This window comes from Panthera tigris, chromosome D4 (genome assembly GCF_018350195.1).
Source record: "Panthera tigris isolate Pti1 chromosome D4, P.tigris_Pti1_mat1.1, whole genome shotgun sequence".
Classification (NCBI taxonomy): Eukaryota; Metazoa; Chordata; class Mammalia; order Carnivora; family Felidae; genus Panthera; species Panthera tigris.
In genome coordinates, this window is record NC_056672.1 from 57,696,650 (window position 1) to 57,723,350 (window position 26,701).

General features: G+C 41.0%; 1 long non-coding RNA gene across 3 annotated transcripts in view; it reads right to left on the bottom strand.

The window, feature by feature from the left end:
- Positions 1-209: 209 nt before the first annotated feature.
- Positions 210-26,701, bottom strand: part of LOC102961225 — a 52,191-nt gene continuing 25,699 nt past the window's right edge. The window contains exons 2-5 of one of the 3 annotated variants that reach the window (XR_006210684.1): positions 15,139-15,241; positions 4,366-4,409; positions 2,304-2,432; positions 210-242 (exon numbers count right to left, since the gene is read on the bottom strand). This is a non-coding gene — a long non-coding RNA (uncharacterized LOC102961225). Of the gene's footprint in view, positions 243-1,503; positions 1,587-2,303; positions 2,433-4,365; positions 4,410-13,637; positions 14,140-15,138; positions 15,242-26,701 lie in introns of those variants that run through there. The other 2 variants (XR_006210683.1, XR_006210682.1) reach the window with 2 other exon arrangements.

Sequence of the window (26,701 nt, forward strand, 5' to 3'; positions counted from 1 at the left end):
CAAACTGACCTGATCCAAACTCATACTGATAAATACAAATGGCTGAGAGCAATGTTAGAAATTATTAGAGAATACTAGGGATGCCTGGATGGTTCAGTCGGTTAAACATTCCAACTTCGGCTCAGGTCATGATCTCGCCATTCCTGAGTTCGAGTCCCGCGTTGGGCTTTGCCTGGAGTCTGTTTCAAATTCTGTGTCTTCCTCTCTTTCTCTGTCCCTCCCGACTCGCACTCTGAGTCTCTCTTAAAAATAAACATAAAAAAAGAGAAATGATTAGAGAATATGAAATAGCAAGAATAAAATGCATTGTGAAGCGAACTACTATATAGTCTTTCCTTCAAATTCACTTCAAATTTTAATTCTGACTGAATTTCGCTAAGTTAGGGAAAGAAACTATAATCAACCCCACCCTGACATGTTGTAAAGAACAGGCTGGAGGCGGGGAGTGTGGCTCAAGGAAGCCTAAAGCTGAGCTAGCCCTACAGATGGAGATGGAAAGACGGGTAACCTTCTTCCTGTCCTCACAAGATGGCAGGTTTATTTTAAGGGTGTTTTTAACAGCTTAAAAAAAATGGATTCAAAGAACACTCGGGGAAGCCTCTGATTTTTGGGCTTCTGCCCATGGTGCTTTTTTTTTTTTTTTTTTTTTTTTTTTTTTTTTAACAATGGTATTTAACTCCCAGTGAGATTTGTTCTTTCATTACCTTCTGATCATATTGCTTTTCATATCCCCTTCTTGCAGTGGCTGTTGAAAAAGGAACCAGAGTCTTCAAGAATGAATGCTTGGAGGTTCTGTTTGCCCTTCATCTGCTAGTCAGCAGCAAGCTGAGAACATAAGTTTCACTTTTTCTTATGGCCTGGAGAAAAATCTTAATTTCACCCTTAACACCAGGAGAAGGGCATCTGAGTGGACTGTGTCCTGTGCAGGATGGGTGAGCAGTCTACAGGGCAAAGTGGACCCTTCACAGAAGTTGTCTCTCTTGGACAAAAGTCCTGATTGTTTTAGGATGTTTGATTTCCTAAACAATAACTAGGTAAGACAACTTGTGAAAAGGGGCCACATGGTATCGTGGACAAGCACTGGGCTGGAAGTCAGGAGACCTGAACAGTTCTGCCACCATATGTAACCTGCTAACAAATCCCTTCTCTCTATATAGGCCTCCTCTCCATTTATAATAATGAAGTCTAGCTGTTTGTAATATCTTTTACATACATTATCTCATTTAATTCTTACAACAATCCCAATAAATTGGGAATAGTTATTTCCATTTCACAGAAGAGGTAGCAGAAGTTAGGAGAAATTAAGATTCACCCAAGGTAACATAATAGTCATTTGGTTTGGTTTTGTTTTAGTTAAATGTTAAGAGTGAAGCAACTCTTTAATGTTGTTATTTGTCATAATTTACTCATTGGCAAACACTTACTAAGCATTTTCATACAGCAAATACTGTTTTTGACTCAAAGAGAAAGTCATTTTCAGACCTAATCTCCTTGGTTAGCGTGTCAGCTGAAGAGAATATGAATATAGCATTTTCGCTTTCTCCTCCTTTCAGGACAAATTTGGGTTAACTTTATGTTCTGTCTCCCTGGAAATACAATAAAGGTACAATGAGGGCTATGATATTAGGCCACATTGTTTATGGTAAAAATAACTCCCAATTGGTAAAGTGCATGTAAGTCAGGATATCTAAGGTAGGAAGCCATGACTTTGGATCTCCCTAAGTGCAGTAAACTAATCTCCCACAGGGAATCTGAAAGGGTGTCCATAGGATGCAAAATATTGATTCTTATTTAAGATAGGTCATTTCTAAACTAAGGTTGTCACTATATGCACTGATGTAATCTTAACTCCTTGTACCTGAGCTGTCCCCTTGCAGGGGGAGGCAAAAGAAAACTAATTATTAGATTACTACAAGAACTACGGAGGAGAAGTACAAGATGCTGTTATCTTGGGCCTCTGTGAGTTAATTTGATGCCATGTAAGGCCTATAATAATTAAGTGAAACTCAATATCTAATTGAGCCCAATGACCATGAGAGTAGACATTTCAGGGGTGAATCCAGGTCAAATAATTTTGAAGATAGGATTCAACCCCTGTTTTTTCTGACTCTAGAGCCAAGGTTCTCCATCTTGTCTATAGATTGGACTCAAATTGAAATAATGTTGAAAACCTTTGCCACAATGGACACAGCAATGGAAAAGAACAAAATAGTGCTACTCACAACATGAGTGAATCTCTCCAACTTAATGATGAAGGAAAGAAGTCAGATGCAAAAGAGTACATACTGGATCATTCCACTTACCTGAAGTTCAAAAACAGGCAAACTCACTAGAATAGGGGCTGTCATTGACGGGTGAGTGTTCACTGAATGGAGGCACATAGGAGTCTTCTAGGTGGCTACAAATATTCTTTATCTTGGAATCCTTATGCACTGTTGGTGGGAATGTAAATTGGTAAAGACAACGTGAAAAACAGTATGGAGGTTCCTCAAAAAATTAAAAATATAAATATTATACGATCCAATAATTCCACTACTGGATATTTACCCAAAGAAAACAAAACACTGATTTGAAAAGATATATGCACCCCTATGTTTATTGCAGCATTATTCACAATAGCCAAGATACTGAAGCAACATTGGGTACATAGGTGGCTCAGTCAGTTTAAGCCGCTGACTTTTGATTTCTTTTTTTTTTTTTTAATGTTTACTTATTTATTTTGAGAGAGAGAGAAAGCAGGGGAGGGGCAGGGAGAGAGAGCATCACAGAGCCCAATGTGGGCTTCAAACTCACAAACCGTGAGATCATGACCTGAGCGGCAGTCAAGAGTTAGACTCTTAACCAACTGAGCCGCCCAGGCACCGCCCCCCCCCCCCCGCCCCGCCCCGACTGTTGATTTCTGCTCAGGTCATGATCTCATTGTGGGACGAAGCCTTGTGTCCGGCTCTGTGCTGACAGCATGGAGCCTGCTTGGGATTCTCTCTCATGCTCTCTCTCTGCCCCTCCCTTACTTGCTCTCTCTTTCTCTCTCTAAATAATTTTTTTATTTAAAAAAATATATGGAAACAACATAAGTGTCCATTGATAGATGAATGGACAAAGAAGATGTACACATAGATAATGGAGTATTATACAACCATAAAAAATGAGATATTGCCAATTGTGACAACTTGGATGGACCTAGAGGGTATTTTGCAAGTAAAATAAGTCAGATTGAGAAATACAAATACCATATGATTTCACTCTAAAAACAAAATAAATGAACAAACAAAAAGTAGAATCAGAACAAACTGATGGTTGCCAGAGGCGGTGGGGAGGGAGTGGGTAAAATGGGTGAAAGGGAGTGGAAGATACAAACTTTAAGTTATGATGAATAAGTCATGAGAATAAAGGGTACAGCATAGGAAATATAGTCAATGATATTATAATAGCGCTGTTTGGCGATAGATGGTAGCTACACTTGTGGTGAGCATAGCATAACGTAAAGAGATGTTGAATCACTATTTGTATACCTGAAACTAATGTAACATATTTCAACTATACTCCTATACAATTTTTAAAAATTCTGTATCTTGATCTATGTATTGGCTACATGGGTGGGTGAATATATTCATAAAATATGTAAAGACAGAGTTAATCAGGGAACCCAGAAACAGTAAAATAGGCTGGATCAAGGGTGGGTGGGGTGCTTAATGGGAGGTCAGGCAAATTTGAGGCCTTGGGCTAAAGGCTAAATCTTCTAGGAAATTTCTTTCTGACTTTGCAGGGTAGAGAGTGCAAGCTCCATTGTGCAATAAGTGAACAATGTTTTAACTGGAAAGACGCAAGGCTTTGAGGAGAAGAGAAATAGGGGAATGGGACCTGGATGTTCAACTCCCAAAGAAAACAGGGAACAGAACCTGGGGCTGCAACCAAAAGGCAGCCCCAGTGTGCCAGGGGCTATTAATATGAAACACAGGGAAGTAACATTTTGTGAATTTCAAGTGACAATTTTGGGGATGATGGTTTACTTTTCATGTGTCTCTCTTTTTCCCTCATCTACTTTGTAAGAAGTTTAATTGCAAGGGAATTAAATAAAATAATTTATAAGGCCTTATTTTAGTCAGTACAAAGCCCAGACAGCACCTGAAGTTAGGTCCTGCCCATGGTTGAAATGGATTAATTAATTCCTGGCTCCAGGATGGGACAAAATTTCTGCCATGAGGGCCAAATTGGAAGGGAGAATCCAGGAGTCATGTCTTATAAGAAATTGCTGAAAAGATGGAGGTCATTGTCCTAGAGAAGCAAATACCTCGGAGAAAGAGACAGAACATGGGAAGTGTCTCTAGATAGCTGAAGGTTTTCCACATAAGACAAAGGACTTACTCAGGGTGACTTCAGAGGGGAAACAGGACCAGTGAGTAGAAATTCTGGAAAATAGAGTGCAATGAGAAAAACCTTTCATGAGGAATTGGAGATTTTGCAATTTTTCTAAAATGCAGTTTATTCATTTACTGGGCTAAGCTCTAGGATACAAAGGAGAACATGACCCACAAGGTCCCTTAAAGAGCTTATTAAGTGTGGCAGAGACTACAGATTGTCTAATATTTATTCTCCTTTCTTACTAACAAAATTCTCATTTTGTTATGGACTGTAATATGTCCAGCTAAAATATCACATTCCCTGACTTCTCCTGCAGCAAGGAATGACCAGTAAAATGTGAACGGAAGTTGTAGGGTGGAATTTCCAGGGCACGTTCTTAAGAAGGACTGAGTTAGATAGTAGAGGTACCATTATAACTCTCCCCTTTATTCTGCTGGGAATGCAGATGTGATGACTCAAGTTTTAGCTGCTATCATGAGTTACTCTCCACATTTGAATGCATTAAGGATAGTAGAAGAGAAAGACATAAGGATCTTGGGTCTCTAATAACTGTGAAGTCTCCATATCAGCTCTATATTGATTTTCTCTGAATGTCTTTTATATGAAAGAAACAAACTTCCTTATTTTTAAGTTATTTAGGTTTTCTGTAATTCACAGTCCATATTAATCCTGATTCACTACGCAAAACTTTTTTCAAACTAAAATTGTATACAATGACAATTGAGATGTCTCTTAGCTCAAACAGCTGGATACTATGACTACTATTCTCCTAGGACCCAGTATCCTGTTACCTTCTGTAGGAAAATTTCCCAGATTCTTTAGGAAGATTCAATCTCTCCCTCCTTGGTTCTCTTACAACACTTTGTTTATTCTGCTAGGATAACACTAATTAAATTGAGTCTTATGGCATGTCCCTGACACATACATTTATGATTACTGTTCATAATTGGTTGCACAGGCATACCATAAGGAGAATGTTGAAATGGGGAGGGCACCTATGTTGCTGTCCAAGGTCCTGAACCCTCAAGACACACTAGGGCAGTTTCTCCAGTCTCTGAAACACTAATTCTCGCCAAATAATTCTGGCGAGGTAAAGAAGAGGCAATAGGAGGCATAAACCATAAGAGCTGAAATAAAGAAGCAAACAGACAGAGAATAGAGGCTACTCTGAACACAGCCACTGAGAGGCGGTCAAAGAAGAAAAATTAAAACACTTTTGAGAATTTCAAATAATGTCATCAGAGTTAAAAAAGATTGACAACTAAAGATGCATCATAAATTGTTCTAAGTGATATAAACTGTGCGAGTTTGATATGAACAACTATATTTGTGCAGAAGGGAAACAGATTGTCATCTAGGTGGAGATGGCAGGAGGAGTGGTCTTCACTGGATTTATATCAGCATGCTTATGTTTTTTCTTTTCAATCATTATGTTTCTTTTTCTTTTTATCTTGATAGTTTGTAATTTTTATAAATACTGCCACACAAGAACTTGGATTGTCACTTATGTTTTACAATTTGTGCTGCTGATTTCATGTATTTTTTAAATTGATGACAAGAAATGTTTTCCCTTCCCCAAATTTGGAGAATGGGGTATTCTATCTTCATTTCCCACCTCTTTACAACCCATTTTCTCTGTTTGGCTTGACTAGCCAAGTGAGTTCCTCCTGTACAAGATTTTTACAGTGCTCTTGATTCAAATTCATGCTGGGTGTTTAAAAATGCATTATCTAAGTTAATCCTCTCAACAGCCCACAATATCAGTGTAATTATTCTCATTACAATTAGATTCATGTCATGGATCTCTGAGGCTCTTCATGAATTGGATAGCCGAAACAATGAATAGTAATTCATAAATGTCAATGGTCTTTTGTAACTTACCCGTCTTTCTCCCAAAATAGCCTATAGAAAATTTGAGGTCATGAACTATATCTTATTCATCATTATATTTTCAGCAATGTCTAGCATGGGTTCTGACACATAGTAGGGGCTCAAAAGTATTTTTGGAATAAATAAATGAATTAATAAAATATACAATAATTAGCATTGTATTTAAATCACTTAAATAGGATGCATTTATGAATAAAAGATCAAAGATACACAAGGGAAATCTCAAAATAGTCTTAACTGTGGTGAAAGGATTAGAAAAACATCCTATATGGCATTTCTACTGTGTGAAATAATGCATTCTTGAAAATTAAGACAAAGAACAGAATTTGTGAAATAATCGTCCTTCACATCTAGGTGTCACTCCTGTGATGAGCCAAAATGATTTAGCCTATTCTAGAGAATAAAAGGACAAGCCCTCCAGTCCCATCTTTTTCTCTTCCCTTCCTTTCTTCCATTGTCTCCCTTTTCCTTTCTCTCCTTCCCTTTGTGTTCCCATTTTCAAACATTTACTGTGATCCTACTGCATTAATGCACTATGAGGATTTCATCCTACTTTCAAACAGCTTACTCTCTAGTCAAGAGAAAAAAAATTCACAGATACCGGTATCTATAAACATAGTGGTAACATCTGGCTTTATACAATAACATGAAATCCACAATTTTCCCCAGAGCTGCCCTCTTGCCCAATGTGAACCCTGTCTTGGAAGACTTGCCTGATCTTATCTCCTGAGTACAGGAGCAAAGAAAATTCTTTTTCTCAGTCTGTAAGTACCCATTTTATCTGGCTGAATTACAATAACAGCAAGGCTTTCCTCTGGGAGTAAGAGCTAGGGAAAGCTTCAGAATGGTATCTAAAATGACTAAAGCTACTCAAAAGAAAGATTGTTAACAACTGGATTGTAACAATCCAACACAGATTGGACAACAATACAACAAAGATGGTAACAACTTTTTAGCTCTTCAGGTCAACCCCCCTCAATTTTCAGATCTGGAAGCTGGGGTCCAGAGAGATGAAAGGATCTACCCTCAATCACACCGTAAGTCAGGGGCAGTGCCAGGGCTCAAGTACAGGTTTACAGACTCCCATTAAGTATCCTTTCTATTTTCCATTATTTCTTAAAGTTCCCAAGGTTTACTCAGGCTAACGTGTGTAGCCACAGCTTTGAACAGCTCTGACATGACCATGATGTAAATGGCACCCTTAGAGTTTTGCATGCAGCAGCCTTGGTTTCACCGATGTGCTCTTGAGGTTATTTTAAGTAGTGCAGAACAAATGTTTATAGATACTATAATTATACATTTATTTTAATATTAAGAACACATAAAGAGCACATCAAAATTTGGCATTACATATAGGGACACTATATAAAGATTTAAAGTTCACCTTACAATTTAAGTTAAAAAAGTAAATAAATTGAAATTAAAACAGGGTTTTTTAAAAGTTTATTCATTTATTCTGAGAGAGAGAGAGACAGAGAGTGAGAGAAAGAGAGAGAGAGAACGCGTCCTCATGGGGTAGGGGCAGAGAGAGCGAGAGAGAGGGAGAGAATCTCAAGTGGGCTCCTCCCTGTCAGCATGCAGCCCTATGCAGGGCTCAATCTCACAAACTGTGAAATCATGACCTGAGCCGAAATCAAGAGTTAGATGTTCAATCCACTGAGCCACCCAGGTACCCCAAAATTAAAATAGTTTTTTAAAGTGCTGTAAGTAGTTCAAGAATGTAGCAAAAATAATGAAAGTGGTATAGAGATTGCTGACTTTTAGGAAACCTTGTTTTTTATATCATGCTGCATCCTCTAAGATAAGATAAAGGACTTTGACACATTTACCTGCTCAGGACATTATGAGAAGATAAAAAAAATTGTTTTTGAGAAGACAACTTTTTTACGTGAAAGTGATGATTAAATACTTTGAAAATACGTACATTTAGCAGAAACAGGTTAAACGCAGTTAGGAGAGGATATTTTATACTTCATCCAAGAAGGATAGAAGGGAACTAGGTGGGAGAATTAGGCCTGCATTTTAGCCTGTAGTGGAAATGATTATATTTTCAAATATGCATTCATGTATTAGCAAAGGGTCAGATAGAAACCCTGTGACCTCTTTTCCTATAATTGAATGTGAATATTTATCAGACGAGCTAGGTTCAAATCGTGCTTCTGCTACTTCCCAGCTTGTGCCCTCTGTCATGTCCCTTAACCCATCTGAATTTACAAAAAAGCTGTGTGGTGAGGATTAACTATGAGATTGTAAAAATGCCTTGAAAGGAAGAGTGAGAGAAATCCTGAAGGAGAAAGGAAGAAAAAGAGAATAACGAAAGAGAGGAAAGCTAGGTTGGAGAGACTGTAAGAATGGGAGCTGGTAAAAGTGTCTCAGACTTTATGTGCCGAAATAGTCATTCTTGTCACAAGCTGCTAGATTCTCTTCTTATGAAAACATTTCTAAGGTGGCAGATGAATATATTTTTAAAAAATTTCCTGAAACATAACACTCTAACAGGATGTGTTAGAGAAATGCCAAGAAAAGAAGGCAGAAGGAGGTAAAGTCCTTGGATGAAGAGGAAGATAAAGTGATTTATGTACGGACCTACAGAGGAAGAAGTCTCTCCTCCACAAAGTCCTCCTGACCCGTTGGGTAGATTTGACTGTCTCCTTCTTCGACCCCCACTACACTTACACACCTTCTACTAGGGTTGGTGCAATGGTTTAGGGACTTCTTTGTCATTCCCACTAGAAGTAAAGCCCTTGAGTGTTAGGACTGTGTCTTCTTCACCTTGTGTATTCCCAGTTTTTCCCACGGAACATGGCACATATATGCCTCGCAAATGTTTGTTGAATGAATGAGCCCGGATCACGGGACCTGAAACCCTGTCTCTTGAGGGATGAATGGTGTGGTTCAAGGAACACTTATCCTGGAGAAGAGATAAATCTGGGGAGTTACATTCACTGTTTTCCAATATCTGAAGACTATTTTTTGGAAGTATATTTAAAATGGGCTCTATGGTTCCCATGGCACAGTTAGGTCTCAGAAAGCAAGTCTGACTCACTGTAAGAAATTCTAACCATGAGAACTGGCCAACAATGACATGGCCTGTCTCAAGGGGGCAAGAGCTTACTGCAGCAGAGACTAGATACCATTTTTCAGACACTAGATTAAATGATATCTGTAGTCTGCCTGTCTTCTATTCTTCATATGAGTCTCTTCTCTTTTGCTTGTTAAGTTTTTGGCTGATTTAAAACATTTCCCCCACTGGGCATCTATATCTATTCTTGGAACCATAGACCTCAGAATTGGAAGGAACCTCAGAATTCATTTGGTCCAATCCCTTCTTTGTACCACTTTACATGGGAGAAAACCAAGACCCAAGTCAATTAGCTATATCAGGGTGGATGATAGCCTCACAACCCAGATCTCCAGGGTTCTCTTCATTGCTGACCAAGATATGGTACCCTTGTGTCTGAGCAGTATGACTCTCTTCCCTTTTCTTGCCCCTGCATCTTAGAGTCTCTCAGCAGGTACTCCGTTCCCCATTCTCTCACATCAGAATAAAGTTCAAAGAGAATTTGGAGAGTTAGTAAAGACGTATCATAATGAAAATGTCCTGATTTTTTTTTTTTTTTGATAAACCATATTGCATAGTAGCTAAGGGCCATGCACTTGGAGGAGAACACACAGCCAATGCACTGTAGAACGTACCCACCATCTCCATGAGCTCTGGTGCTGGGCTTCACGTGCCCAGAGGCAGAGGAAACCATTTTTAATTTACATGAGTGATATATGGGATTGAAACTTGAGGGTTATAGAGACCTGGATTCTAGTTACTCCACTTTTCTAGTTGTGTGATATTGGGCAAGTTAATTAACCCTCTGATCCCCAGTTTCCTCATGTTTAATATGAGAATAACTATACCTCCCTCCCAGGGGAGAGGTAAGGCTTACGTAAAAACAACAACAACAACAACAACAACAACAACATATATAAAACCCTGAGCATAGTCTTTTTTTCTTCCTGTCTTTTCTCAGATATAAAAATATCTGAGACTAAACGTTCTCCTCAACATTCCAGCCTCTTCCCTTTCTATAGGAAACAATCCTGCTCAATCCCAATGTCGATCTCTGTGAAAACTTGCCCTGCACTCTAACTAGGTGACAATGCATATCACTTCCCTCTACGAGCTTGTTTCTCCAGCTGTAAATGAAGGTAAGAGAGGAAGGAGTGTCTGCTTTCTATTTATAGCAATCTGTTAGCACAAGTATATCCTAATTTTGAAATGTTAAGAAATAAAAGATGTATAAAAATTGGGTTAGAATGCTATCTAAGGTCCCTCCCTGTTCTGACATTATTTGAGCCTGAGAATTTAAATCTCCCTCTCATCCCCACCCCCACTCCCATTCCCTTTTTCCATTCTTACCCTATTTTTGGCCTTAGAACACAGAACTCAGCAACAGTGTGCTGTGCAGGTGGAAGGATTTTAAGAAATTTAGCTTTCTCCCCTGGACCCCCAGTAAGAACCAGTCCCAGAAATTGCTGTGGCTGGAAATGTAGGGAAGCCCAGAACAGATCTGGTTGCTTCACTCAGCTGGAACACAGCCTATCTTTTAAACTTGAACACTTTTCTTTATGATTTCACTGTGTCATCTTCAGCCAGTACGCAATTTCCTTTAGGGAAATCCAGCAGCTGAGTTAGAGAACTACAGACCTAAAAGGATATAAGCTGGATTATAAAGAAACCAAGTTTCTACAAAAGCCTTGTGACACACCGTGTTCCTGTTCTGGTCTCTGGTTTTGGTTTCATTTTGTTTTTGTTTTCGTTTTGTTTTGTTGTTTTTCCCTTTTTTCTCAAGAGCCGAGTGGCTTAAACTTTTCTGACCAAATGACATTAATTACCGTTTCTTCTTTGGCCCCTTTTAGTAAAGAGAGGCCACAAGCTAGTTCTCCTAAAGATTTATAATTAATTTAAAAATTAGGAATACATATGAAAAGGCATTTCTGACTTCTGTGGAAAAACTTACACAGGATCCAGTAACAGTGAGGCCGTATTTCCTCATGGCAAAAATTGGCCTAGACTAAGTAGCAGCTGCCTTCTTGGGGCATGGCTCTCCAGTTGACCTGTGTCTGTTCCTCCCTTGCATCACCTGACCCGCACGGTCAATATCAAATTTATACTGTTAAAGATAGCCCACTTCACTAGAGACTCATCCTTGCAGACAAATGAGTTTGTGACTCCAGGAACAGATCATACCTGAGAATATCTGTGAATCACCAATCATACAAAGCTATTTGTAGTCAATTAGAAACATTTTAAATCCAGTTGATGACATTACAAGTGTCTGGATCTGGCACACAAAAGGCACTCACTAAAGAGTAGTTGCTACTGGGGCGCCTGGGTGGCTCAGTCGGTTAAGCGTCTGACTTCAGCTCAGGTCATGATATCACAGTTTGTGGGTTCGAGCCTCGCGTTGGGCTCTGTGCTGACAGCTCAGAGCCTGGAGCCTGTTTCGGATTCTGTGTCTCCCTCTCTCTCTGACCCTCTCCCGTTGATGCTCTGTCTCTCTCTGTCTCAAAAATAAATAAATGTGGGGCACCTAGGCGGCTCGGTCGGTTAAGCGTCCGACTTCGGCTCAGGTCACGATCTCACGGTCCTGCGTCGGGCTCTGTGCTGACAGCTCAGAGCCTGGAGCCTGTTTCAGATTCTGTGTCTCCCTCTCTCTCTGCCCCTCCCCTGTTCATGCTCTGTCTCTCTCTGTCTCAAAAATAAATAAACGTTAAAAAAAATTAAAAAAAAAATGTTTAAAACAATTTTTTTTTAAAGAGTAGATGCTATTAGTAGTAGTAGAAGTAGCATTATTATAACTTAACTGAGGCGTATGTCGTCATTTTTAGGGCAGAATTGGGTCAGTGGTGCCTCTAAGAGAAACACAAATGAGACTCTACAAGAGCAGAAATCTTTACTGAATGCCCTTGGAAACAAGATGGGAATTATATCACAACACATACGATTATTTCACGAAACTTCTCAGTACAAATCTCTCCCCAGAGCTCCATCCTTCAGGGTGACAGCTCATTTCATCTCCATCTCTTCCCACCACTCACCGCCGCCCATTTGCCTCTTCTCTCCCCCTTTCCCTGCTTCCCTTCTTTCTCCTGAAAAGCAGTCTGGTCTGCTCTCAGCTTCTGTTATGCTCCTGTTTCCAGGGAAAAGACAGTAGGCAGAGTATTTGTAAATACTTACATTTAGTGTTCTCTTCTTTTGTCTTTATCTCAATTATTAATATTTAAAGAGTAATTATTGAGAAACTGCAGAAATCCTTCATTCTTTGCCAAATATGCCAGAGAAGAGTTTATATAATTTATTTAGACTGGGCTGGATTGATAAGACCTATGATAGAGGCCCGTATAAAGTACATTAGGAGGTGGAGATGGGGGTACAAATGGAGGTAAATCCGTGAAATCCAGGCAATGTCCCACTTCCTCTCACTGCTCTGCTCTCCCAATACGTCACCCACCAACTTCACAATGAGTTCAGAAAAAGGAGTGGGAGTTTCAGGCGAGGAGGATCATTCCTAGCTGGCTTCTGGGAGGAGGAGGGGCCTAAATGACGCTGAGTGGAATTCTGCCATCCAGAGCTTCTTCAGCCCTTCCCTTTCCTTTCATAAATCCCTGCTCAAACCCCTGTCCACCCCCACCCCAATAAATAGACGGTTTGGTGGGATCTCTTTGCAAACAGACTGGAAGTGTTCTCAGCAGGAAAGCAACTACTCTTTTCACTTCCTTTCCTTTGCCTAGGGGTCTGTGGTGGGTGCAGGCTTAGGCCAAGAGGAATACAAAGCAATCTTTTTCTTTTTTAAATTTTTCTAAATGTTTATTTATTTTTGAGATAGAGAGAGACAGAGCGTGAGCAGGAGAGGGGCAGAGAGAGAGGGAGACACAGAATCCAAAGCAGGCTCCAGGCTCTGAGCTGTCAGCACAGAGCCGGATGCGGGGCTCAAGTCCACAAACCCCGACATCATGACCTGAGCCAAAGTCGAACGCTTAACCGACTGAGCCACCCAGCCGCCCCTAAAGCAATCTTTTGAGAAATACATTAGAGAGTCTTGGAACAACTCTCTGGTTGGGAATTTAAGGACTATGTGTTTCCTGTGTGACTTCAGGCTAGTTCCTTTCCTTCTCTGATTCTCAATTTTCTCTTCAACAAAATGGAGCTGTAATCCTATCTCTGATTACCTCACAAGACTGTTGGAAAACATATGCTGTAAAATGAGGTACTCACAGGGTAGTGTCTCCTTGCTCTAATCCTGCTTTGCCACCCACAGTTACCAAAGTGACATCTCTTCTTTCCATGATACTTGAAGACTCCTTCCCATTGTTTTGAGGGTTTGGCAGTCTTTCCTAGTCTATGTGAAAGTAGTCATAGTTTCTCCCTTGGATGTTGCTATTGTGAGATATAGGTCTAGTTTTTCAGAAAGACCTAGAGATGAAGTCTGTGCCTTTTGACTCAAAGGACCCTGGGCATATCTCCCTCCTTCATTCATTTATTCATTCATTTGATTAGAGGGCAACCATTGTTCATCCAACACACTTTCTTTTAGCCTTTAATCTGCCTGCTGTGATGGGGACAGACTTAAATAAGCAAGTCCAGGGTTCAGGGTTCTAGGAGCTCGGAGTCTTTCAGGGAGGCAGCTGAGTGACCACAGTTTGCAAAACATAAGATAATGGTGGCAAAGCGTCTCTATGAGCTTGCAGTTAAGATGTTGGCCTGAGACTGGTGTATTCATTTCCAAGATAGACTCACATAGCTGCTCAGGAGGCTTTAATTTCTTGCCATGTGGACCTCCCCTTGGTGCTGCTTGAGTGTCCTTAGAACTTGGCTGCTGGCTTCCTCCAGAGCTAGTGATCCAAGAAAGAGCAAGGCATAAAAGGCTGTCTTTTGTGACGTCGCCTTGAAAATCACCCTCCATCATTACCATGATATTCTATAGGTTACACAGACCACCCAATTCATTGTAGGAAGGAGTGGAGAGGAGAAGGGAGAAGAGGAGAATCACTGGGGGCCATCTTGGAGGCTGGTTACAACATGACCCTTGAAAAAATCTTTGGATAACTAAATATTTGGGTACTCTTGGTCCTTTCATGGAAACTCTCTCAGTACTGGTACACTGTCTCTATTCCGCCCCTCATCACACCTGATCTTGAATCTCTGGCCCATCACCATTTTTACATGTGTATAAAAATTCACCCTCGTTAACATAGAGTAAATGGAGGTAGGGTGATATCGAACAAAATGCAACTTTCAGCTGCCTCTGACTCCATTTCTGACACTCCATCACCTTCTGAAAGCTCACTTTCCTGACACTCTATTCCTAGCTCCTTCTCTGATAGAGAGCAGGCTCAACATATCTTTTTGCAGTCCTCCATGAATTCCGCTAAGTAATGTTTTCTCCACATTATTATGGAAGTGTTTACAAAGTGGGAGTCCAGAGTAGTTAATGACTGTATGAGGAGGAAGGAAAAGCATTGTTAAAGAAGGAACCTCCTTATCCCAGGCTTCTTGCATTCCAATGCTGGGAGTTCCTTAAAGGGAGGAATAGTAGTGGGGTGCCTGGGTGGCTCAGTCGGTTGAGCGTCCGACTTTGGCTCAGGTCACGATCTCGCGGTCCGTGAGTTCGAGCCCCGCGTCGGGCTCTGGGCTGATGGCTCAGAGCCTGGAGCCTGCTTCCGATTCTGTGTCTCCCTCTCTCTCTGCCCCTCCCCCATTCATGCTCTGTCTCTCTCTGTCTCAAAAATAAATAAACGTTAAAAAAAAATAAAAAAAAAAGGGAGGAATAGTAGCTTATGTGACTGGTGAGTTTGCAAGAAGGAATAATATATACAAGGCTCAGCACTTACCTCTCTTTTTTATCCTCTGGCACAAGCCCAGATGAACCTGGCAGATATTTTAGTCCATACTTTGACAACTCAAGTATTATAGGAGATCAGCAACTGTCTGGAGCTGAGTGAGGAAAAGGTCACAGACATATTAGGGAAGGGTATAGGATACTCAAGGTATGTTGATGGTTTTACAGCTATATAACACTGTCAAAACTCACCAAATTGTACACTATAAGTATGTGCAGTTTGTTATATCAATTATATGTCAATAAATGTGGAAAAAATTAAACAGATAAATGCAGAGAGAATTATGAAAGAATTTTATAATTATGAAAAAGCATTTTATATAATTACAGGATTTTATTATAAAAACCAATGGGAGTCACCTATAAAATTTATATACATGTACATAGAAAATGGGAAAAAATTGTTAACCAATTTAAAAATCTTTCAGATAAAAGCATCATTGTTTTTTAAGTCATTTGTTAAAATTATTATAATTCCACATCTTCCAAATAGTTTGCAAGAAAAACTGACTAATATGATGAAAGATGGATATTTACTAACCTGAATTTCAACAAAAAACAATGGGAATATACAACTGAAAGAGGAAATCAAGTTTTGATATAGTCTTGGGTTTACATATCACCATGAGGCATCTTTTTTAGCTATGACAGCCTCAAAACAAAGCATCCAAATAAGTTGAAATGAGAACAGACATTTAAATTTCTATATCACAAATTATTTTTAAAAATTTTTAAAGTTTATTTATTTTGAGAGAGAGAGAGAGAGAGCAGGAGGGACAGGCAGAGAGAGAATCCCAAGTACGCTCCGCACGCTGTCAGCGCAGAGCTCCATGTGGCGCTCAAACCCACCAACCTGTGAGATCGTAACCAGAGCCAAAGTCAAGAGTCAGATGTTTAACTGACTGACCCACCCAGGTGCCCCTATTTTTTTCTTTTTATTATTTTTTTAACGTTTTTTATTTATTTTTGAGACAGAGACAGAGCATGAACGGGGGAGGGGCAGAGAGAGAGGGAGACACAGAATCGGAAGCAGGCTCCAGGCTCTGAGCCATCAGCCCAGAGCCCGACGAGGGGCTCGAACCCACGGACCGTGAGATCGTGACCTGAGCTGAAGTCGAATGCTCAACTGACTGAGCCACCCAGGTGCCCCAAAATCCATTAATTTGAGGTGCCTGACAGGGTCAGTCAGCAGAGCATGCAACTGTATTTTTTTTTTAATTTTTTAAATGTTTATTTATCTTGAGAGAGAGAGAGAGAGAAAGAGAGCATGAGTGGGGGAGGGGCAGAGAGAGAGGGAGACACAGAATCCAAAGCAGGCTCCAGGCTCTGAGCCATCAGCCCAGAGCCCGACGAGGGGCTCGAGCTCACTGACCGTGAGATCGTGACCTGAGCCAAAGTCGGATGCTTAACTGACTGAACCACCCAGGTGCTCCCAGGTGGCCCTATTTTTAAAAAAATTTTTAAATAATGAAATTCATTTAATCACATGGTACTGACTATAATATCATTGCTAACAAAAATATTTTTCTATAACTAGTAGATAAAATAAAAATAATTTAAAATAATGTTAGAAACAATACTTGTAATAGATAAAATAAAACTTTAAATATTTTTTTAAATGTCTGCCTAACTGTACGGCCAAATATTAACAAAGTCATTTGGCCTCAAACATAAGCCATATTCTCTAACTTAGACTTTATTAATGATAAAAATGACATTTTTTATTCAATCAGCATATGAGATATGTTATCGATCTACATATGAAATAGTTCTCAATGGGACCTTCCAGGTGGCTCACTCAGGTTGAATTTCTGACTCTTAGTTTCTGGCTCAGGTCATGATCTCATGGTTTGGTTCATGGGATCAAGCCCGAGTCAGGCTCTAGCCTGGAGCCTGCTAGGGATTCTCTCTCTCCCTCTCTCTCTCTGCCTCTCCCCTGCTCTCTTTCTCTGTCAAAACAAACTTAAAAGGAAAGAAAGAAAGAAAGAAAGAAAGAGAAATACAGTAGTTCCCAACTGAGCAGGGAAAATATGGGAGTCATTTATTGACCTCCCCGTAATAGTGGTGACATTTTGCTTGATTTTTGAAGACTGGATAGAAGGTCATCAAATAAAAATGTGGGAGAGGGCATTACAGGCAGAAAGAGGAGAATAATAGAAGATATGCAAACATTAAGGAAAGAACCTAGTCCATGAGGGAAATGCATAACTGTGGTATTTAAGATATTTAAGGTATTAACTGTGTATGTTGGAAAGTGGCAGGATAAGAGGCTATTGAGCCAAGCCCTGGGTCTAGATCCACATTAGACATATGTGTCTTGAAAGTAGAGGTTCCCGCTGATTTCCTGGTACTTAGAACAATGTCTCACTGGGGGGGGGGGGGGGGGGGGGAATAAAAGAACATTTCTATTATGTTTAATGAATTTGAATGTTTCCCTGTCGGTGATAGGGTTTTAGTTCTTCAGCCTTTCTTTTCTTCTGTGAACTAGCCCATATATTTTTTTAAAGTTAGCCAGAGCTGGTTTCTGTTACTGACAATCAAAGAACCCTGCCTGATTCAGTCTCCTCAATATCTCTGCCATGCAGTATATCAAGGGCCTCCAAAGTCCTTTCAGTAGTGGACCAAAGTTCAGAAATCTCTGGGTGTGCAGCCATGGCATTTAAACTAATAAACATGGAAAGTTAAGAGGGCCCATGCATGTACTAGATGGAAGTCCAGTGTGTGTATTTAAGTCAAGTGTGTGGAACATATGAATGAGCAGAAACATTAAACACAACCTTTAGGAAAAGACAACAGCCAAGTGCAAACAAAAAGAAAGCAGAGTATGCATTATTCATATTACAAAATAAACTCAAGGGAAGCAAACTCTATTTAGATCTTTACAAAAGGGAGAGCACTACATAACAAAGTTCATACAAATGGGCCAAATCTCTGCTTACAAGAAGATTAACAACCTTAAATTTCTTTATTATGGAAATAAGAATGAAAATACCTAAACTGAGCAGTCAGATTAAGAAACATGACAAAGAGAAGGGAGTAGACAGAAAGAGAAAAGTGTTTGGCTGCAGGCAGATTCATGTGTGTGGAATAGGGGCATGAAGAAGGGACTCTCAAATGCACAGATCATATGGTCAGAGAGGTTCAAGGACAACCCAAAAAGCTCAGTGTCACAGAAGCAAGGGAAACCGTTTTAATGAAGAAGTAATGAGTTACAGGGGTGCCAGACTGGCTCAGTTGGTGGAGCATGCGGCTCTTGATCTGGGGTTGTGAGTTTCAGCCCCATGTTGGGAGTAGAGATGACTTAAAAATAAAATCTTTTTTTAAAAAAAGAAGTAAGGAGTTGCAGAAATAAAGGAATGATCGGGGCACCTGGGTGGCTCAGTCGGTTGAGCGTCCGACTTAGGCTCAGGTCATGCTCTCGCAGTTTGTGGGTTAGAGCCCCGCGTTGGGCTTTGTGCTGACAGCTCAGAGCCTGGAGCCTGCTTCAGATTCTGTGTCTCCCTCTCTCTCTGCCCCCCGGCCCCCGGCTCACACTCTGTCTCTCTCTCTCCTTCAAAAATAAATAAACATTAAAAAAAATTTTTTTTAAAGGAATGATCAATAGTATCCAATGCAAAAGAGAGATCCAATAAGAAAATTACTTAAATTACTCCAGAATTTGGCAGTTACTAGTAAGAAGTCACCAGGGTTTCTTCTGCACTTCCCACAGAAAGGAAAGACTTTTGCAGAATTCAAAGAAAGGTCATTGAGGCAGTGGCCAGTTCTTATGTTTGCCATTCAGCATCTCATTAGCCTTCTTATGGTAAGTGTGCTCCAATTTTTCTATGAAAGAGACATCACGTCTTTCTTCAGCCATGTGATTTGGATGAAGCAGACACACCTCTATGTCCAGGGGTTGATTTGACAGACTATGGGCTGGATAACTTAATGCTCTTTCCAACCCTCTTCTCCCTTGCCTGCCTCACCTGTACTCAGTTTCCCAACCACCTTAAGGTGAGCAGTGGCAATGTGATCTATGGCGCCAAAGAGACATGATATCTAGACAGACATGATAACTAGAACGGGAACATCCATCTTTAAAAAAAATTTTTTTTTTAATGTTTATTTATTTTTGAGAGAGACAGAGACAGAATGCGAATGGGTTAGGGGCAGAGAGAGAGGGAGACACAGAATCCAAAGCAGGCTCCAGGCTCCAAGCCGTCAGCACAGAGCCCGATGTGGGGCTCGAACTCACAGAGCCGTGAGATCATGACCTGAGCTGAAGTCAGACGCTCAACCGACTGAGCCACCCAGGCACCCCTGGAGCATTCATCTTTTGGAAAAAGTGGAAGGATCAAGAGAACCACAGCTCTACCTGTCTGAAACCATGGAAGCATGGGATGACACCAGTAGCTGTGTGATCCCAGACTTTCTGTGCTAATGAGAAATATAAACCCCTGTCCTCCTGTCCCTTGTCCCCTGTAAATTCTGTTCTCATCGCTGAATTAATCTCTGTTGTAGAAGACCTGTGACTTATGATGATGCTGACCTTGCCCCTGGTTCCGGAGGTGGCTGTGTGACTCAAGCCCATGGCAGTTCATGCAGTACATTTTCTTGATGACAGCGAATTGCTCAGGGATGGGCACCCAGAGCAAAGTCAGGACAATTAGAGCCAAAGAAACTCAGTTTCTAGGATGTTCGTGTAAACTGTCATAGAAGCATATTTCTCTTTTCCTGCAGTAACTGAGCAAGAGATGGTGTGTAGGTGGAGCTGTGGCAGCATCTTGCCACCATGAAGGGAGAATCTGTCTGAGACTCAAGCTAGCATGGAAGAAGCTGAGCCCAGAGATGAAGAAAAGAGAAACTGGGTTCTGAGGACATAGCTTGAGATTTATTCAAGCCTTATTTGGGGTCACCCCTACGCCTGGAGTTTTCATATGTGAGTCAATAAATTTTCTTTTAGTTTAAGCCAGTTAGTCTTGGGGTTTCTGTAAATGAAATTGAAAATGATTGTATTTTCCAGTGATGGCTGCATCAATATATTTATCCCACTGCACCAGTGCTTTTCTTGCAATGACTGATATCCTTTCCACCAAGGTGGGGTCTGTGTTCCCATCCCTTGAGTCTGGGTGGGGCTTGTGACTGCCCTGACCAGTGGAGGATGGTACAGTGATGCTATGTGACTTCTGAGGCTAAGACGTAAAAAGGTACAGATTCCATCTCTCTCTTTCTGTCTCTCTTCCAATGTTCGCCTTTGTAACCCACCCAGTATCTTGTGAGGAAACCTAATCCACTTAGAGAAGCCATGTGTAGCTGCAACCCACAAGCCCAGCTAAGGTCTCAGCTGAGAGCCAGAATCTATCACTAGATGTGGGTGAATGAGCCTTCAGATGATGCCAGCCTCCAGTCTTCAAGTCTTCCAGCTAAGACTGAGACATCACAGAACAGAGAGGCAAGCCATTCTGGTGGTGCCCTGTGGTGCCCTCTCTGATGTCCTGACCCATAAAAAATGTGAAAGGTAATATATGATTATCATTGTTTTCATGCAAACTAAGTTTTAGGATAATTTGTCCTACAATAATAGTTAAACTAATTAGAACAGAGTTCTAATTAATAGAATTCATCTTCTATGTGAGAGTGGTTTAAGAAGAATAGTGGAATGAGAAATAAGATTGCAGAGTGTGAGGAGTGAGTTGAAGATGAAGAACAAGATCTGGAAAGTAAGCTATTCTGGAAAATGTCCGTGAAATCATGTCTGTGGGATTAGGAAAGGACTAAAAAACAAGTCTGAATCCAAAGCAAACAGCAGCCTTCATACTTCCGCTCAGCATCAGAGGGCCAAGGCTCTAAGTTTAAAGAGTCCACGAGGAGGATCTTTGGCTAACAGGTTCTGTGCATTCCTCTGGATTCCATGGGGCATTAAGCATCACAGGTGGATCGGAGAAACCCTCAAGAAGAAGCCATTTATTTGAGAGGGATTGTCTATTCAAAACCTCTAGCAGACTCCACCGCCTACGATAAAGATCAAGCTCTTCCACCTGGCATTCAAGGGCTTCCTTGACATTTCTGTTTCCCAACTTCTCCTTCACATGCTCCACACTCCAGTAGAACCACAGCACTACAAACAGCACTACTTGATATTCTCCAAAGTGCCCTTCACTCTGCCACCTCTGAGCCTTTGCCCTAATGGGGAAAGAGCTCTGGGGCACTAGCTGTGGTGAGAGGGCTCTTGAGAGCCTGTATTGGTTCTCACCTTGCCAAAGTCAAGAAGTTTCCTGGAGAGAGTGACCAACTATGTGTGGTCATAGGGCCTCCATTCTTCTTCTCATATAATTTTTAAATACTTTACTTATGGGAGTATGATTTACATAGAATAAGATGCATAGACCTTAAGTGTACAGTTCTTTGAGTTTTGACAGTGGTAACCACCCAGGTGAATAGAATATTAGAATATTTCTATCACTCAAAAAAATTCCCTCATTCTCCTGTCCCTTTCTAGTCAACCCTTGTGTAGCTCCCCTCCCTGCCCCCAGAAAACAACTACTCTGATTTCTTTTTCTTTTCTTTTTTAATGTTTATTTATTTTTGAGAGAGATAGAGATAGAGATAGAGATAGAGATAGAGAGAGAGAGAGAGAGAGAGAGAGAGAGAGAGAGAACCAGAGAGGAAGGGGCAGAGAGAGAGGGAAGCACAGAATCTGAAGCAGGCTCCAGGCTCTGAGCTGTCAGCACAGAACCCAACCTTGGGCTCAAACTCACAAACCGCGAGATCATGACCTAAGCTGAAGTCGGACGCTGAACCGAGTCACCCAGGCGCCCCAACTACTCTGATTTCTATTACCAGAGATTAGTTTTGACTCCCTTTGAATTTTTTTTAGGATTTTTTTATTTTTAAGTAATCTGTACACCCAATGCGGGGCTCAAACTCACAACCCCAAGATCAAGAGTTGCACACTTGGGTGGCTCAGTTGGTTAAGCGTCCAACTCTTGGTTTCAGCTCCGGTCATGATCTCATGGTTTGTGGATTCGAGCCACGCATTGAATATCTATGCTGACAGTGAGGAGCCTGCTTGGGATTCTCTCTCTGCCCCCTTCCATGCTCTCTCTCTCTCTCAAAATAAGTAAATAAACTTAAAAAGAAAGAAAGAAAGAAAGAAAGAAAGAAAGAAAGAAAGAAAGAAAGAAAGAAAGAAAGAAAGAAAGAAAGAAAGAAAGAAAGAAAGAAAAAAAAAAAAAAAGAGTCGCAAGCTCTACTGACCGAGCTGGCCAGGTGCCCCTAGTTTGGCCTCTCTTTGAACCTCGTATAAATGGAATCACGCCATATACATTCTGTGTCATGCTTCTTTCCCTCAACATAATGTTTCTGAAATTCATCTGTGTTTTGCGTGCGCCAGTCATTTGTTCCTTTTTCTTGCTGAGTAGCATGCCATTGTGTGAATACAACACAATCTGTTAATTCATTTCCTTGTAGATGGACAATTGGAGTTGTTTGCAGTTTTTAACTATTGTGAATAAAGATACTATGAACATTCTTGAACATTTCTAGTGAACATTGGTTTTTATTTCCTAGGAGGGGAATTGCTGGGTCATTAGACAAGTGAATATTTGACTTTATAAGAAACTGCTAGATGGTTATTCCAAGTAGTTGTGCCATTTCATGCTCTCACCAGCAGTGCACGGGAGTTCCAGTTGCTCTATCCTTGCCAATATTTGGTATCGTCAGTCTTTTGGAGTTGTCAGTGGGTGTGAAATTGTATCGCATTATGGTTTTAATATGTATTTCCCTGATGACTAAAGACGCTGAGAACCTTTCCTGTGCTTATTCATCTTATTCATATATTATCTTTTGCGAAGTGTCTATTCAAGTCTTTTTTGCTATTTTTTAAATTGATTTGTACCTGCAGCATTCTTTGTTGCCAGGGTTATAGACACAGAATCCAGAAGCCCACCTGGAATTCACCGGGCCCTGGCACACAGGTTCAAGGCCAGGTGTCTATTATCAAAGCATCTGAATCTACTTAGGAGTCAGGCTACACAGAATTATGCAAGTGTTTCAAATTGTGTCATTTGGCATTGGACGTGACACCCGGACAAAGGGCAGAAATCCTGAATATTATATTATAGTGGTGGTTCTCAACCATGGATACACATTATAATCACCTAGGGAGCTCTCATACCCCCGAGATTCTGATTTAACTGGTAGAGGTGCACAGTCTGGGCATTTAGAGTTTTAAAAGCTTTCCGGATGATTCTAATATGCAGCCAAGGTTGAGAATCACTTATCTAAAAGGAAAAGCATTCATTCATTACTGGGCATCTGCTATGCTATTTTTGCTAAGCTGTCAAGCTAATTTACACAAAATTTTAAGCCTCTTTTTCACATAGGTAAGTGGTTTGGAGAAGCCAGAGATTTTAATTTATTTATCAGTATCAAGTATCAAACTGCAGAAAATGGACCATGATCAGTTACTTCTCTTCCTTGGCTTTGTAATTTTCTCAAGGCCTCATCTCATTTATAATAATCCTGTTTGAAATGAGGATTTAGTCTTCACAGTTCTAGACACATTCACACAGCAGTTAACAGGAGAGATGTAAGAATCATCTTTATTCTTGTCTTAAGCTGATGTGGAGACATCCCATGTATCTGTAACTAATTGCCAAGTTCCATCCCACCAAAAGCCAGATTTCCAATTTGGAAAAGGTTATGCCAAAGTTATAATCTAGGGTAAGGGTCAGCAAACTGTGGCCAGTAGCCAAATCCTTCCCATAGGCTAAATGTAGTCTACTGATTGTTTTGTAAATGATGCAAAACTGTGAACTAGAAATGGTTTTTACATTAAAAAATAATTATTTATTTTTCAAGGAGACAGAGAGAGACAGAGCATGAGTGGGGGAGGGGCAGAAAGAGAGGGAGACAGAATCCGAAGGGGCTCTGGGTTCTGAGCTGTCAGCACAGAGACAGATGCAGGGCTCCAACTCATGAGCTGTGAGATCATGACCTGAACCAAAGTTAAAAGTTGGACACTCAACTGACTGAGCCACCCAGGAGCCCCTCAAAAGTCTTTTTGAAAGAGTAATAACATTTATTTGAAAGAATTCATGGTTATTTGTCCAATAAAATATTTAGAATCTTTATAAAAGCATTTCATTATTTTGTGGGTGAGTAAAACACTACAGATATTTTTGATGATTGAGATTTTGCCTGCATGGTATTTTGCAGTGTTTTATTATGGAGAGGCTGCTTTCCTTGTTGTATTCTTCCTTCTTACGATAGATCCACATATTCATATCTATGCATTCATGGGGCCATGAACATGTCTTTCTAGGGATGCCTTTCTTGATGTTCATCCCTTTATGATGAAGAAGGGAGGTGGGGGAGAAGGAAGAAGTTTCTGGTAGGCAGCAGCAAACCATCATTGCAAGCAAGGTAAAGACTACAAAGAATCCCATAAGCAGTATTTGTTCTGTGGTTTCCCAGTTCGCACAGTTAGTCCTGGCACCATTTATCCTGCATATCCACATAGTTCTCCAAGATTACTTCACTGTGGGAATCTCCTAGTTATGGTTGCCACTTCTCTTCCCAGGCTAAAGCCACCACAGAGCAGTGAAAACTTAGGGGGTCCCCTTCAGGCTATCATGGTCCTAAATGGTACCTGTTATTTGCAGGGGGCTCAGGAGTATATTTAGCTTTTAGTGTTCTTGATGTGGCTGTGGCTTGTTTCCAGTCTCCAGGCAGGCTTGCAATGAGATGTGTTATCCACCTGGGTGGTCTGGTACAAAGTACAGCCAAGGGAGGGGTCAAAAGAATTTCATAAGGCTGAATAAATAGGCTTGGCAGGTCTTTCTCTAGAATTCCTTTTGTAGATCCAGTTCTTCCAGCTGGAATGGATGTGCTGGTAATGGAATCCAATCTTGGCCTGGAAGCCCGCTGAGGCCCATGGTCTTTTAAATTGCAGTTTGCATGTATATTGTAATTGGAAATGGCTCCACTATTGAAGGCTGTCTTGTTACAAAGTTTACTCAGTCCTTGCTTTGCAGGCTACTTGCCAGAGTTTTGGGGGTGACACAGAATATGTGGTTGAAATTTGACATGAGGGGCGCCTGGATGGCTTAGTCAGTTAAGTGTCTGACTTCGGCTCAGGTCATGACCTCGCAGTTTGTGAGTTCGAGCCCCGCATCGGGCTCTGTGCTGCCAGCTCAGAGCCTGGAACCTGCTTCAGATTCTGTGTCTCCCTCTTTCTCTGCCCCTCCCCTGCTCACACTCTGTCTCTCTCTGTCTCTCAATAATAAATAAATGTTAAAAAAAATTTAGAAAAAATTTGACATGAAAGTTTTTACACACATGTTGGAAAGTTAGTCCTTTAAAGTAAGAATCTTGCTCTGTACCCCTACATCATTGGTTCTCAAACTAGACCACATCCTGAGATTGCCTAGGGAACCCATGCCTGGGTGCCTCCCTCAGAGATTCTAGTCTAATTGGTCTCTGATATGACCTGGCCATCAGGAATGTCAAAAGTTCCCTAAGCGATTTCAACGTACAAACAAATTCATGAACCACCGATTGCATTCTCATGACTCAGTCATTTTTGGACTAAAGTTTCAAGATCCTGTGAATGAGATAAATTCTAAGGGTTAATATCATTTTCTTCTGAATAAAGTAAGATTTAAAAACCAGAGCTGCATTATTTTTTCCAGCAGAATGTCAGTAGAGCTCAAAGTGGGAAGTCAAAGTGAGCATGGTCTGACAAGCCTTGTTACAAGAAGAACCTTTTTTTAATAGACTTATAAAAGACTTAAACCCAAACCGAATGATATCAAAACAAACCACAGATGTGTGGGCCACATTTTAATTCCTACAATGATGGTGGATAGGTGGTGAGAGGGTGGGCTTTGGAGTTAGAGGTCCACAATTGTAGTTCTGGGTTTTCTGATTGAGCCAAGATACAGAACAGCATGGAAGGGATTTTTTTGTGTCTCATGTCCATGAAATACAGCCAGATCAATACTAAATCATCCTGCACACATAGAAAACTGATTTGAGGATTAACACAACAATCTGCACAACCTGAACCACAGAGCTCAGCAGGTACGCAGGGCAGAGAGGTGAACTGGGGGAGAGAGAAGCTGCGAAGGGCAGGGAACTGTTTTTGCTTGTGGAGAAAGGATGGAGACGGGAGGGGATGGGGAGAATATGGGAAAAGCATTCCCAACCCCCCTCCCCCTCCCCCCCACCCCCCCACCCCTGCCAAAGCAGCCGGAGAGAGAGAGTGGAAAAGTGGAAACAGCCACAGGGACTGAACTAAAAAGGGAGAAAGGAGAAAGGAGAGGGTTTAAATTCCATTAAGATTCAATAAACAGGGGGGTGCAGAGTCTGAAACTCTGCAGCTCGATAACTGGTGGTGCTCTGGTGGGAAGGGCAAATCACCAGGAGTAGAGTGAAGTCCAGGGTCTTTGGTCCATGAGAGGAGAGGTGGTTCCCCTGCTAGGAGGACATCTGGCAGAGGCTCTGTGGACCCGGGAGAACATCCACATTCGCTGGTACTGAAACAAGGTCCTTGGGGGGGTGAAGCCTGGGTG